The following is a 6,000-nucleotide window of genomic DNA, read 5'->3' as shown; positions in this document are numbered from 1 at the left end:
TTGAACTGTCAATTGCTCTCTTAGTGGCTGATATGGTAAGTATAATCAGAAATGTACAATGGCAAGAATGCAGGTCTAAACCAGGAGAGATTTCATTCTAAAGATGATGGTCTTAGAACAGCTTGGTCACCCCAAGCTCTGACTTCTGCATATAGCAGCCTTCTGTTACTGCAGAACAAATATATTTTCTGCTTCTCTCCAGCTGCTCTTGCAGAAATCATCCTAGCCTGAGTGAAGCTAGCTTCTGTCTTTTAGAGAAATATTTGAAGACTATAGTAGCACTAATTAACTGCAAGTAATAGTGTAGAGGGAGGGCTAAGTACAGCAGTTAACCAATTGTATGTTTAGGTAGCCTTAGCACAGAGCATAGGAGATGCTTTGAAGCAGTTGCCTGCTCATGAGCAAAAAGGGAGGCCTTGCTTTAGAAGCTGTTGTCCCTTTACTTCTGAAAATCATTTCTTATAGTAACCTGCTCTGTCCTCTAAAGGTGGTTGTGCAGGACAGGGTTGGAGTGGGGAGGTGGGTAGTGGATGTGAGGAAGAATTGTAGTCCTGTTTTCCAGCTTTGGAAAAAGCTGGATTGAGGCACTTCATTTACTGGGAGCTCACATGAGTCAATGTGTCTGAATAATGGTATTGATTTGGCTCTGAGCTTCTCCAGATCTTATGATGGTACAGGAGAGGTCAGCTTTTCAGGGCTAGATTGTTCATTAGTATGCCTTATATCTGAAACAGTATGTCACTTCAGTTTAGTAACAAAAGGTAGTGGGGAAATCTAATGCATAGGTGATTCTCCTGGAGATCCCATAAGCTTTGCTGCTGCCTTTGTGGGAGAGGGGAATAAAAAAAACCCTCAAACAAATAAATAACCCTCCCTTGTGTTATAAGTGAACCAGATGAAAGAACCTTGTTTGGTCTTGTGCATTAGTCTTGTGTGCTTCCAAGTCTGTTTTAAAGTGCATATGCATCTATGGGTGTAACTTTAAATTATTTGTTAGAATACCTGATCTCAAAAGGATTGTCTTTAAGTCTAGATTACCATTCTTATATACTGCTAGTGAGGACCTCTTCAAATGAGTTGCTGCTACTGTAGCAGATGTTGCTCTCGCTTGCATTATTGTGGTGCAAGTCTACTATTATGTCTGATCACAAAAATCACACCCTCCCTAACAGGAGGCTGATGACTACATGTATACCCACAGGACTTCTCTGTGCAAGCCACTTGTTTGGATCTTGGGTACTGTTGCACAGTGATAAGGTTATAAAAGGTAGCAGGTAATTTATGTCTACATCCATTATTTTTTTTTAAAGGTTAGCAGCAATGGTGTTTCCTGCAGAGCAGTCACTTGTGAACTCTGCCAGCCTAAGCCTACTTCTGCTGGGCTATTGAAGCCACGTGAGTTCCTCCAGCCAGCTCCAAACCTGGCCTCAGAGACACTTGCACCACGGTCACTGGCGTAGCACCTGGGGGCTGCAGATTTTTACCTGTCATGAAAGATACTGTCTTTTAAAAATCACAGTTTTCCTGAACTGATTAATGGTGACTCTTGCCTGTACCACTTTAACTGTTTTTTCTTTACCCCAAAACAAAGCTGCAGCAAGTAATAGCAAGCTTCACTATAGGAGTCTTTAAAGGCAAATAGATCAATGGCTATTGTAACCCTGTTGCATCTTATGTTTGATAAGTTAATGTCAGTGTTACTAACCTGTCTCTGTGCCTGTGCTGCTAGAGACTGAACAGTGTCTGCCTTCTGTACTTACGGAGAGACTGCAGGTGGCACCCAGCACCTGCCGAAGGAGCTGTAGATGGTGCCAGATTGTGGAGCAGAACGCAAGTCTAACACCACAGACACCGCAACACCCTTGGGACTAGATCCTGGTATTATCTTAGCAGTACCCATGCAAAGTAGAAAGAACCATCTGCCTCGCAATGCCAAAGCCTTTAATGTTCTGGGGAAAAAACCCCAACCAAATAGGCCTTTTATGTATCTGCAGGGAAGTCTCATGTTGCTTTGTTGTCAAACCTCCACCTTTGACTTAAAAGCTTAGTTACAAATTCATGATTTTCTGTGTAACCATCTGTAGCAACTGAAAGAATTGACCCATATAAAAGCAATTATGCAAAGTCAGCTTTCATAAATCATTGCTTCCACATACTTTATATTTGTGGGTTTATAAGGGCAATGACGCAATGACTTATGAAACATATTTCAGAATTCTTGAGTAATTTTGGTTTTCCAATTCTGTAAAGTATCACGTCTTCCCATAGAGGGTGCTACAGGCAGCCTCACACTCTCCTTTGCCTCCAAGACGTTGATGTGGAGTTTCATCCAGCCTGGACCACTCGGGTATGATGATGTACTTTATTTTTCTGTTAAGAAAACACTGAGATAAAATCCCTCGGGGCACCTCTTGTAGTTGCAGAAAACATCTACATGCTGATTTCTAAGTGTTTAGCTAGATGAAATATTGAATATGAGGCATAATCTTTTGTAAGTGGCATGTTAAAGTACTGTTATAAAGCACAATGCCTTACTTTAATCTCTTTTTAGCATAAATGCAGTTAATTTGATTTTTCTATCTCTGTTTATAGCAAAGGGGATGAGAATATAGGACACTTGTTGAATAGTGCTATCTCTAATTTTTTTTCTCTGAAGTACTTGTTAAAGAACTATCTAATATATTGAGTTAATAATAGAACACTGCAAATTTTTCTCTAGATGCCTGACAGCTCAGTGTCTTAATAATTAACTTTCTGGGGACTGAGACTTTGTTTTTATCCAAGAAAAATGTGTTCAGCCTATCCATCAATGAGCCCTGCTCTTGGCAGCATGTATTTCCACAAGCAACAGTCTACAGTGATTATGAGTAAGTGACTGGGGTGAGTCACTCCTTATTCTAAGAAAATGCAAACTATTTCTGAGGTTAGGATCACAGTCACCCATTAGGCTGTGTCTCTAGCTTAAAAAAGTGGTAGGAGCAAAAAGGGAGAGGAGAATTTTTATTGCTCCTGGTTCTTGGTTTGTTGGTTGGTCTTCTGGTTTTTGGGTTTTTTTGTTGCCCAGTCAGATTTAAGAGCTACCCTTCTTCATTTGGTAAATGCCCAAGTCAGGACAAGGGCTAGAATAAATGTCTGGTGGCCTATGTGTCAGGCTGCCAACCTCTGCGCTGAGAGCAACAATAACAGACCCCTGCTGACATAAACTGGCTTGGAATGCAGTTGTTGCTAATGCTGTTTTATCTGTGGAGTGATGGCCAGATTTCAGTCTCACATCTCGGCAAATGTAACCATCTCTGAAATTCTGATGCTGCCTGTGTGATTGCTTCTAGTTGCTGTTCCCAAAGATGCTAGGCTCTGAAAGAAGAGCAGAGGCTTTGCAGTCCTGTTGTTCAATAGCATGCCTGTTCATTTTCCTCTACAGGAAGAATGGTTTAAAACTGTGGAAAAGCTAGAAATGGTTAAATTAGGAGAAATCTATTCTTAATTTCCCTGTGATTTAGACTGAAATATTCTTTGAAGTGAAGCTGCTTCCTGCTACTCTATACAGAATTATTTAAATTGCACAGAACTGCAGTGGTATATCAGCAAAAAGGAACAGCTGTAAGTCTACAGGAAGAGGAATTCACTAGCCAACAATATTTCACATGTCTCTCCTGTTTCTAAATCTGTTTTACAGCAGAGCAAACTAAGATAGGAGAAAGTTATCCACAGATGTTCAGAAAGTAGCTGGCAGAACTAACCTGGAGCTTGGGAATCCTGATGTCCACTCCTCCTGGTGCCCATGGCACCTCTGGTCATGATTATCCTTTTGCTGAATATAGGATTATCCCAGCAGTGTTGAATCCCTCCTGTGATAAGGTACAACGTGACATTTAAGCATAGGTCTAAACTTTGGGAGTGCGTGCAATTTGGGGAAGATGTAGTGTTATTCAGAACAGAAGTAATTAATGAAGGTTAACTGTGACTGGTGATATTTGGCCACTAGAGGAAAATGTTGGGACTTTTCCCTTGAAACCTAATAGGAAACGCATTAACCCTTTGGTCTGGGTTAAACAGTTAAGCTTGACTCGCCTTCAGGTAAATGGGTTGGGAGAACCACAGAAGAGGGAATTAAACGATCCCCCTTTAAGGCTGGGAGGCGTGTGCCCAACCCAGTTGCAAAGTTCAGGGGAAAAAAAGCATCCACAGGAAGACTCAAGCTACGAGTGTGCAGCGCTGTTCATTGTGTTTGGAAAACGCTTCCTTAGTGATCCCCAGCATGGCACTGGTGTGAGTTGGGCAGGCGTGCAGCATGTAGAGAGCTAAGAAAGAAATTATTTGCTGGGACTTTTGTAGCACTTCATATGGAATAAGGGTCACTGGATTCCAGTCCTGTTCCTGACTGCAGAGCACTGTCTGTCTCGGGCTGGCTCCAGGAAATGGACGCTCTTCCGCAGAAGCCAGAAGGTTTCGTGGAAGAGCTGTGGCCTGTTTCCAGGTTGCAGTTCACCCACTGCCCTGGGGAGTGTCATTAGTGGGAGGGAAGTGAAGTTGGGATTTAAAGGGATGAGGAGAGGAGAGAAAAATTAAAGCAAGGTGGAGAAAAGTCCTGTTAATTCTTATTAGGCAGAACTTGCTTGGGCACATTAAAATGTTGTGCTAATCATTTAAATAAAGCAATGGGTCAAATCCAGAAGTAATGTATAAATCGTGCATCAGGAAGGGAGTTTCAATTGACTGACACACTAAAAGCAAAATTAATGGCACCGATTTCACTGCGGAAGAGGCTGGATTACACCTATGAGCTGTACAAAAGAGGCAGTATAATGAGGAAGCTTTCTACTTTATGTTGTATCTCTCTCAATTTGCATTGCAATGTCAAATGAAAACCATAGGGTCATCTTTTGAAGGTGTGATTTTTTTATATATAAAAATATAAATCTAGTGAAAAGCTGCCTAATTTGCTATCTGTAACAGTTTGTGTAGAGGTTCATAGTGGTAAAACAGCTATAATGCCAGAAGTGTGTAAAAAGGCTCTGTGGGCATGTGGAAGATTGGAGGTACAAAGTTATCAGAAAATCTTGAACAATCTCCAAGGCGCATTTCCACCATCCAAATCACTTCATTTTTACCCACTATATGAAACAGATGTAAAAATAGCTCTTTCATCAGTGGATTGCTACACATATTTGGGCTGCAGAGGTTCAATTCTGTTCAAAGCAATACTGTGAAATCATTTGCAGAATGTCGCTGTTAATCAGGAGCAGCAATTTAATATTACGTACCCATCTCTCCTCCCACCCCCAGCTCCCCTTCCCAATTCTGAGCAGGAAACGACACTTGGACGGAGCTCAGCGTACTAACTTTCTGGATAGACTCTCTAGGAATGAGGAGGGACTTGAATTCGCTCCATATGTCATTTCCTTTCCCCTAATGGCTAAAAAAAAACCCCACCATTGCTGCAGCCTATATAACTTACAATAGAGAGAACGTTACCAGTATAGGAAAATAAAGGCAGGGGGAGGGGACAGACAGGACATCCATGTTCCACTTCTTTAAGAGCTTCTTTGCAAAATTTGATTTGAATTAAGCAGGAATCTTTCTTCTGTGTGGAAGGATTGCTTTGTATAGCTTCTGAAATTAAAGCTGTTACCCCATCTCTATTGAAGTGTATTCAACACCTGCAGCCAGACATGGATTAGAAAAAGAAAATACAAGCAGAGGAGGAATGGTAACAATTGTGTGAGATTTAAATTAAGACAGAAAGGAAAAACGGAGGTCATTGAGGAAGGTTGACAAGAGGGATGTAATAATTTCTAATAAAACCAGTTTTAATAGCAAATAATCCTAGCAATTACTTAAGAAAAACTAGAGGATAATGGCCCATTCCTGCAACAAGCATTTGTCCAGACTACCTTTAACGTTTTTTTCTGTTCACTATAACCAATAGCATATGCAGATATCTTAACACTGGTGCAAAATAGAAAATTTGATCTGCTACATTGCACAGCAGATTTGCAG

Source organism: Falco punctatus, assembly GCF_963210335.1.
Source record: "Falco punctatus genome assembly, chromosome: 1".
NCBI classification, from domain to species: Eukaryota; Metazoa; Chordata; class Aves; order Falconiformes; family Falconidae; genus Falco; species Falco punctatus.
This window is presented reverse-complemented; position numbering follows the sequence as displayed.